At 42.4% G+C, this 9,835-nt stretch overlaps 1 long non-coding RNA gene across 2 annotated transcripts; it reads right to left on the reverse strand.

Annotated features, from left to right (window-relative positions):
• Window positions 1-2,488: 2,488 nt before the first annotated feature.
• Window positions 2,489-9,386, reverse strand: LOC120746907. 2 transcript variants are annotated; one of them, XR_005698969.1, is made up of 3 exons: window positions 8,963-9,386; window positions 2,941-3,043; window positions 2,489-2,760 (listed from the first exon to the last, which is right to left on the reverse strand). It is a non-coding gene; the product is annotated as an uncharacterized LOC120746907 (long non-coding RNA). The 2 variants fall into 2 exon arrangements; XR_005698970.1 differs by having other exon boundaries at window positions 2,491-2,760; window positions 2,948-3,043.
• Window positions 9,387-9,835: the final 449 nt, after the last annotated feature.

The following is a 9,835-nucleotide window of genomic DNA, read 5'->3' on the forward strand; positions in this document are numbered from 1 at the left end:
GGACACATTCTAGCGATACCAGGTTGTTGAGGGTCTCCACTGTGGTTGCCTTTTTGCAGGCTTCGTGTCAGCTTCATCAGGTGGCGACCTCCAGGGTATACTGGGACAGTATCTGATCTATGTTCCTACCTTCACTTATGGTTACAAGCTCTGGGTACTGACCAAAACAATGACATCACATATAAAACAATGAAAATGAGTTTCCTCTGATGGGTAACTGGGCTCTTTCTTAAAGGTAGGGTGAGCAGCTTGATCGACCAGAGTGAATTCGAGTTACTGCTCTGCCACATTCAAAGGAACCAGTTCTTTGGTTCAAGCATCTGACAAAGGCTTCTGCTGGGAGGAGTGTTTTGGGCATGTCCTACCAGTTGGAGGCCCAGAACAGACTCGCAGGAGGGATTACATCTATTGGCTAGCATGAGAACGCCTTCGCGTTCCCCTGGGTAAGCTGGCAGATTGGGCCCAGACTGCTTGGCAAGAAAGAGAGGGAGAGAAATAGAGGGGAAAGGAGACAGTGAGAAAGGGAGGAAGAAAAAAAGAAAAACAAACAAAACACCTGGATCACCTGTATGGAGAAGAAAAAAAACAGAAGAGAAAACAAACAAAAAAGAGCAACATAATAAATACAGCACCATCACAATAAACTAGCTAACAGTAGATACTAAATCCATCCATCCATCCATCTTCATCCGCTTTATCCGAGGCCTGGTCGCGGGGGCAGCAGCCTAAGCAGCCACAATAACATTTAATATTTAGATACTAAATATTAAATGTTATTGTGCAGCATGTAAGATTGACAGCGCACAATGTGCTTTGAGGCAGCAGCCAAGAAAGGTGTAGTTTGTGTCTGTGAACACCCGTGTGTACACCTGTGTGCATACCTGTGTGCATCAGTACGCATGTATTCCAAAGGTTTCTCCACATAATGATCTGCTAGGGAGTGTGGGGAGCCATAGCCCCGTCCCCCAGGGCATGAAGCGGGCATGGAGGAGATCCAGGCCAGACCCAAGGAGGACCACCAGGGGGTAACCGTGCCACCCTCCTGGGAAGAGCTGAGGAGAGGCCCAAACGAGGGGTCACCCAGCAGCCATGAAGCAGAGGCCAGAGTGGGTTACAGTGACATGCCCGTGGGGGCACCCCACCCCAGACCCTGGAGATGTAACCCTTCTCTCTGGGGTGGAGGCAAGCAGACCGCCCCCTTATCTGCAGTAGCAGGGAGGCTCTGCATCCCAGATTCAATGTTTATTCTGTCAATTTATAGTTTAAAGTCACCGAGTGTCAGACGCTGGTCCCACCTTTCGTGGTGACATCACCAAAGACAGCCCCGCCTACCTCAGAGCCTCCCCTGTCATGTATTGATCGTGATGATTATGACACCAAGCGTAACGAAGAATGTAAAAGTCTACGACCAGAATGTTTAAATACTTTCTAATTATTAATGAATATAATATTATTATATTAATAATATAATGAATATAATGAATATTATATTCATTATTAATGAATATAATATTATTATATTAATAATATAATGAATATTATATTCATTATTAATGAATATAATTTTTTTTTTCCAGTGCAGAGGAATGGCAACAAAAGGAAAGACTTCACTGAGTGAAAAAGGATGAAGATCCAATGCAGCTGGTTTCAGGAGATAATGAAAAAGCCTGAACACCTTCTCTACAAAAACAGGGTGAGTTTAATGTTGTGATTGATTAAGTCTTTGAAGATTTGTGTGTTACTTTAATTATAAAGTACTTATATTTCAACTGAACTTACAGCTCCACCTTCAATACTGTCATCCCACACAAACTCACTCACAAGCTGTTAACACTCGGCCTGCACCCCACCCTCTGTGACTGGCTACATGACTTTTTGACTGGCAGGCCCCAGACCGTCAGGATCGGCAACAGGACTTAAGCCCGCATTAGGAAACCGACATCTGAGGGGTGTACCTGGCATACGGGCTCCTCCAGGTGATTTCCCCAGATGTACATGTGAGTCAGAGTCGAGCTGGATTTCTCAGCCTGAGCCAACAACAGCAGACCCTCTGATGTGATGTTGTTTCCGCACACAGACAGCCTTGCACAGAGCGCAGGTTGGTGACAGCAGGTCAAGATTAAAGGATTAAAAAAGGATGAAGCTAAAACTGTTTACTTTACAAAGCTTTCTCTGTTTGCTGCTTTGCTCTTCACCTCTCTGGGTCTCTAAAATCTGGATATTTCATATCTGTAGTTTTTAGTAATTATAATAATGTGGCTATATTTTCTTCTCTAGTGATGTAAACGTTACCAAACTGGATAAAATCTGCTCATTTTTGTTATCAGGGACCTAAAAATCCTTATTATAGGAGAAATTATTCCCACTTCCTGGTGCTTTGATTCTCTAAAGCAGTGGTGGGGACCTCCACAGACTTGCAGCTACAGCAAGTTTTTATTTTTCGATAAATCACAGAGTGATGGAGCTGTAAACGCAGGTTTCATCACAGCAGAGGATTTCATTTAATGTGCATTCTTTAGGTTTATATCTGCAACCAGAACTACTCAGACTGCATTGTGAGGCGGCTGTGCACGACCTGCATTTATGTTAAATTAAAGTACTTCATGCGAGCGTGATTTCCCTGTGCGGATATGAATGAAACGCTGTACCGGTGTCCAGCAATGGGGGCCAGTTCCTGATGTCCATCGTGGCCATGGCCTCTTTGGAGCGCAGCAGCTTACAGATGACAGCGGTGGTCATCACACACGCCAAGTGACTCACCTGCACAATTAGAAAGAGAAAGACAGAAGAAGAAATTAAGCTCCCTTTTTTCCCCAGAGGAGATCAGAAGTCAGCCAGAGCCATACGAGTCTGGAATTAGCTGGGAGCGAGAGCTTGAGCCCTGGAGGTCTGACTGAAAGAGAAACCGCATCGGTTTAACAGACAAATTAAGAGTCTGACCTCTGACCTCTTAACAGTGGGCAGGGTGGTGGAGATGTTCTGAGGGTGAGGCGGTCCTGTGTGGTCTGAGCTCTCCACTGCAAACCTCGGACAGGAACAGAAACTGCAAGACAGACATAAACACTTCTTTTACACACACTTTGATGGCCTAACCTCTGTGTTTTTTACATTCATGTGTTTACGTGTGATGCACATGACTATTGTGCATCTGGCTCAGTGTCTGATATTGTAAAGCAAAGTCAATAACAGCAAAAATTTAATATTTTACTTTTTATTTCTGTCGCCCTCCTGCATCAATCCCAGAATCACCCACACCCTTTACCACATTTGCTTACTTTAGAGACTCCAGACACCAGGAAGTGGGAGAAATTTCTCTTATAATAAGATACAGTAATCTTTCTGACAATAGGTGAGATTGCTTTTAAATATGGAAACGGGGATAGTCACAAGAAGTTTGAGAGGCACAACTCAGACAGAAGAGCAGACAAAAAAAAGCCACGTGGATAGGAGCTACTCTCCCGAGCTAAGGTTAGCCACAGAGGGCATGGATGCAGACGAGCCCAGCCTCCTGAACATCCCGAAAGAGCTTCGTGACTTTAGGAAACACAACAACAAACAATATGCACATATTAGACGAGGGTTAAGAAGAGTTGATGCTAGAATGGAAGAGGCAGAGGGGCGATTCGACGAGACTGAGACGGTGCTACACTTGTTTATTTTATTCATAAACTTCACTATTTCATTAATTATTTCATGGTTTCTTTGCATGTTCATCTGTAGCAGCGGTCTCCAACCTTTTTTGCGCCACGGACCGGTTTATGCCCGACAATATTTTCACGGACCGGCCTTTAAGGTGTCACGGATAAATACAACAAAATAAAACTAGTACCGGTACCGAAAAAAAGAAGATTTATTCATAACACACGTGAAAAGACCCAGGAAAACCGAGTTAACGACCAAAACGATAACAAAATAACGCTGAAAACCGATAAAAACCCTGAAAACCATACATTTCACACCTGAGCCTCTACTCTCGCGGCCTGGTACCAAACGACTCACGGACCGGTACCGGTCCGAGGCCCGGGGGTTGGGGACCCCTGATCTGTAGCACTTACACATCGGTGTATGTTCCTTGTGTTTGCTTACATTAAAATACCAGCACTAATGACCAGAGCATACAAATGCAGCTTTTCATATTTGACAATATATTTTGAAAGCACAAGACAAATCACAAACAGTTTTCAATGTAGGTTTGGTTTTTTATTTTGTTTTATTTTTCAGTTCTTGATTTGATGGTGATGTGATGCTATATTACATGTTTTTAAGATTCAGCTGAATTTAATATTTGTAATATAGCATCAAATCACAACCGTCTCCCCAAGTTGCTTTATACTGTAAGATAGAGACCCTACAGTAGCAGCAAGAAAACCCCAAATATTAATAATCCCTTATGAGCAAGCACTTGGCGACAGTGGGGAGGAAAAACTACCTGTAACAGGCAGAAACCTCCGGCAGAACCAGGCTCAGAAGGGACGGCCATCTGCCTCGGCCGGTGGGGGGTGATGGTAACGATAGTACGAGGAGACACGATGAAGAATATTTCTCAGTCTAATTAAAGTCGAATGAAATAGTTTTAAAATAAAATATACCTCAGATGTTAACTCTGAGGCCAGACTGCTTTAAGATTTTAAAAGATGTATTTGAAAAAAATCAAGATGACAATTTAGTCATCAGTACTGCCTTTAAAGCAGCAGCTGAACGGCTTCTTCAAAGCTTTTAACACTGCTGAAAAAAACCTGGCAAGTTTGGATTTCTTTGGAGGATTCATGAAGCCACCGAGATTCATTGCTATATGCATCAGAATAGTGTCGTCAAAAGATGAATCTTCTGATATCATTACATCGAAGAACTTGTCTGCAGATCCAAACTCCTCGATAAGGCCTTTAGCTGTGGCCTTGACTAATTTATTCATGTTATTATAAAGAATTTTTAGGTATTCGGTGCATCTATCTTCAGAAAGTACCAAATCTGTCAGATGGTTGACAACTAAGTCTATTTTTCGTCGATCCAGAAGATTTCTGGCATTTTTGTGCAATTTGTGTTTTATTCTCATGACCAGAGAAACGCTAAATTGATTTGAAATTAGCCAATCATCAGGTGACACTGATGTTTCTGACAGTTCTTCCTCTGGGTTTTCAGAGGTTGCTGGCTGACTTTGACCCTCTGTGGGTTAAGAGTGAGACACTAATGCCTGATCACCAATATTCATTGCTAGGTGCTTCAGAATAGTGTCGTCAAAAGATGAATCTTCTGACAACATTACATCGAAGAACTTGTCTGCAGATCCAAACTCCTTGATAAGGCCTTCAGCTGTGGCCTTGACTAATTCAACCCTGTTAATTTTAAGAATTTCCAGGGATTCGGTGCATCTCACTTCAGAAAGTACCAAATCTATCAGATGGTTGATAGCCAAGTCTAATTTTTTTGGATCCAGAAGATTTCTGGTATTTTTGTGCAAATTTTGTGCAATTCTTGTGGCTAGAAGAGTACTAAATTGATTGGCAATGAGCTTAGCATGAATTGACACTGATGTTTCTGACAGTTTTTCCTCTGGGTTTTCAGAGGTTGCTGGCTGACTTTGACCCTCTGTGGGTTCAGAGTGAGACACTAATGCCTGATCACCGATATTCATTGCTAGGTGCTTCAGAATAGTGTCGTCAAAAGATGAATCTTCTGACAACATTACATCGAAGAACTTGTCTGCAGATCCAAACTCCTTGATAAGGCCTTCAGCTGTGGCCTTGACTAATTCAACCCTGTTAATTTTAAGAATTTCCAGGGATTCGGTGCATCTCACTTCAGAAAGTACCAAATCTATCAGATGGTTTATAGCCAAGTCTAATTTTTTTGGATCCAGAAGATTTCTGGTATTTTTGTGCAAATTTTGTGCGATTCTTGTGGCTAGAAGAGTACTAAATTGATTGGCAATAAGTTTAGCATGAATTGACACTGATGTTTCTGACAGTTCTTCCTCTGGGTTTTCAGAGGTTGCTGGCTGACTTTGACCCTCTGTGGGTTCAGAGTGAGACACTAATGCCTGATCACCAATATTCATTGCTAGGTGCTTCAGAATAGTGTCGTCAAAAGATGAATCTTCTGATATCATTACATTGAAGAACTTGTCTGCAGATCCAAACTCCTTGATAAGGCCTTCAGCTGTGGCCTTGACTAATTCAACCCTGTTAATTTTAAGAATTTCCAGGGATTCGGTGCATCTCACTTCAGAAAGTACCAAATCTATCAGATGGTTGATAACTAACTCTAATTTTTCTGGATCCAGAAGATTTCTGGTATTTTTGTGCAAATTTTGTGCGATTCTTGTGGCTAGAAGAGTACTAAATTGATTGGCAATGAGCTTAGCATGAATTGACACTGATGTTTCTGACAGCTCTTCCTCTGGGTTTTCAGAGGTTGCTGGCTGACTTTGACCCTCTGTGGGTTCAGAGTGAGACACTAATGCCTGATCACCAATATTCATTGCTAGGTGCTTCAGAATAGTGTCGTCAAAAGATGAATCTTCTGATATCATTACATCGAAGAACTTGTCTGCAGATCCAAACTCCTTGATAAGGCCTTCAGCTGTGGCCTTGACTAATTCAACCCTGTTAATTTTAAGAATTTCCAGGTTTTCTGTGCATCTCACTTCAGAAAGTACCAAATCTATCAGATGGTTGATAGCCAAGTCTAATTTTTTTGGATCCAGAAGATTTCTGGTATTTTTGTGCAAATTTTGTGCGATTCTTGTGGCTAGAAGAGTACTAAATTGATTGGCAATGAGCTTAGCGTGAATTGACACTGATGTTTCTGACAGCTCTTCCTCTGGGTTTTCAGAGGTTGCTGGCTGACTTTGACCCTCTGTGGGTTCAGTGTCAGAGACTGATGCCTGATCACTGCTTGTATTTGAAACCAGGTCTGGGTCTTCTGCACTCACACAAACTGGCTGATTGGTGAGATCAGTAACTGGACTTGACTGTGATGTAAACAGTCTGTCGCTTGTTTCACCAGCATCTGCTCCAATCATAACTTCTTCCTTTGATGGGGTCAGCACTCTTACTATATCTTCCACGGCACCAGATATTTTGTCATTTATAATAGTTTGGGTTAAAGTTTCATTCTCCAACCAGAAAAGAAGGTTTTGTAAGAACCTTTCCACTGAATCTTCTACGAGCACATATGGCACCTCAGGAGCAGAGGGTACATTACAGTTACCCTGTGAAGTCTTAGAGAAGTCAGACTCTGAGAGACTTTTACCCATTTGCATCGTGGGGGCTGGATATGTTGACTCGACATGGTCGTACATATTTTCTGTCAACTCCCTTGAAAACATCTCCTTACTTGTCAGGTCAAGGTGTCCTGCCTGGGTTAATTCACTAAACAGTTTATTCAGAACCGGCACAACTGTTGTAAATTTGAGTGGAGAAGAACTTTTAACTGTGGGTTCTAAGGTTGGTGATTTTCTGGGAACTTCTGAGGGATTCATGTGTTCGCTTTTCCTGGAGTCAGCTCTCTCACTCTCAGGGGAGTTTGCCTGTTGTCTCTGAAAGGTCAAAAATCCTGTGCTTTTCTTCACCTGATCTTTCAGCTCACTGTTCATTTTTTCAAATTCCTTTTTAGCAAACCTGAAGAAGTGTTGTTTTACTTCATCTGGTTTTATAATTAGGGCGCATGATGCAAAAAAGTCTTTCACCTTTTTGATCACCAGGTCCACGTCAAAAGCAGGCTTGGGTGAGCTACACTTCTCACTTAATGTGATATCTTCTGCATCAGGATACTGAATGTTTGCAATTAACACATTTACAATGTCAACTGCAGCTTTATCTGCATGATCTTCATCATGTAAATAATTCAGATTGTTGAGGATTGTTTCAACATCCCTTTGAGCTTTCTCCTCAGCTTCTGCAAACTCATCACTTTCTTTTTCCTCCACAGGTTGCAGTTCTATGTGACACTCCTGGTCATCTTTACTTATCTCTCTGTCTGTACTCCACCTCATGAGAGCCATACTTATTTCTTTAATTGTTCCCATCTCAGAGAGCTTGGATTCAAGACTCTCATCACTTGAACTAAAGGAAGTCGGTAAAGCCCCCCTCATGCACAGGCCGCTCAGCTTACCTTTATATTTCTTCAGACATGAGAAAGCATGAGAAACCATGCATCTGAGGTTTTTTATGTTTGTTATTTTTCTGGTGACATAAATAGAATCCGGGTTTTCTGGGACTAGAACCCAACCCGAGTTGACTTTATTTGAGATCTCCTCCTCAATCATCTGTGTCAGCTCCACAGCGCTTTCACACTCCTCATGGGTGACATTAAGAGCAGCAGCAAAGCTGGTTGAGAGAGAGTCTCCCAATATGGGGCTTATTTTTGTCACGGCTATCCTAAGGTATGTCTGGGATGCATCATTTAATTGGTCCTGACCTCCTAGAAGTAACGTTTTTATGGTGCTTGCACTAACTGACTGAATGACATCAGTAATCATATCAGCCAGTGCTACTTGGACATCGGAGTCCCAGATCCCATTTTCTATCAAGCCCCACTGTAATCCAGAGAGCCTATCGAAACACCCGCTGATAGCAGGTGAAAAAGGCTCTGAATTAATGTGGGTAGGGGTTCTAACACTGGATACAGACATTGTCAATGACTTAGTTTCGCTACAATTACTTTGGAAATCCGTTTTCAGAAAGCTTTCAGAAAGGGAATATCGCGGTCTGTACATTTAACGCACGACAACTAAAATGCAAAATGCAAGATTCAGGTCACGCTGTTTCACCCCTATTTATAGACTCGAGTGGAGGTCACGTGCTGCAAGATCAAAGGCACGTACTGTAACATCAAAGCAGAAAGGAACTGAGCTGTGTGACGTCATGCCGCGAGCGTTCACCTACATGCACGTGCACACGTGAGCGATCACTAATAAATCACAGACGCATCAACGTCGGTGTTGTCAAACTTTCAATCATACCTGCAGCCAGTTCTTTGAAGCTCTCAAATGGGTTGAATGGCGGCTGTTTTCCACCATCATCGCAGAGCATTCCTCCAGCAGGTCCAACGCCTAATTCAACAAAACCCGCGACTCCGGCAGCTGTGCTCCGAAGCAGTTTGCTAATGTGATGCTAACTAGCTAATGTGATGCTAACTAGCTAATGTGATGCTAACTAGCTAAAGAATCCTAACAGGTACTTAAAAAACAAAGGGGACGAAGGAGGAGGAGAAGTGGAGACAGCGACCTGACTGACTGGTTCATCTGAGGCTCTCAGTGGTTCCCTGTCTCAGCGAGATTCACAACACTTCTTGCAACAAACTCCCGTAACCATGGTTACAGGAGGACGCTCTGTTTGTGGCAGTCATTATCACAGTATGACTCACAAAGAGACGTTAATAAATATTAATTCTTGTAATTTAAACACATTTTTTATTTTACTATTGAGGTGTATAATGGTTTAATATGGCACGACACCCTCGCTGATGTTGATGCCTAGGAATCTGAAGCAGCTGACTCTCCACCTCTGCTACTGCTGCTCTCCTGTAACCCACGATGAGCTCCTTGGTTTTGCTGATGTTAAGCACCAGGTTGTTGTCACGGCACCGTGATGTCACGCCTCTCACCTCTGTCCTGCATGACGTCTCATCTCCATCAGAAATGCAGTCAATGAGAAGATTAGACTTTATTGATCGACGGCAGGAAAATTTGTGCGTTACCTCAGCTCAGGTAGAGATAGCAGAAGAAAATCCAAAAATCCAAATAAAATATAAACAACTACAAAATAAATAAGATAATACACTATATACAACAGTAGCATACACAAAATCTTGAACGTTGAATTCACTGAAGGTT

This window comes from Simochromis diagramma, unplaced genomic scaffold (genome assembly GCF_900408965.1).
Source record: "Simochromis diagramma unplaced genomic scaffold, fSimDia1.1 OVJJ01000606.1, whole genome shotgun sequence".
NCBI classification, from domain to species: Eukaryota; Metazoa; Chordata; class Actinopteri; order Cichliformes; family Cichlidae; genus Simochromis; species Simochromis diagramma.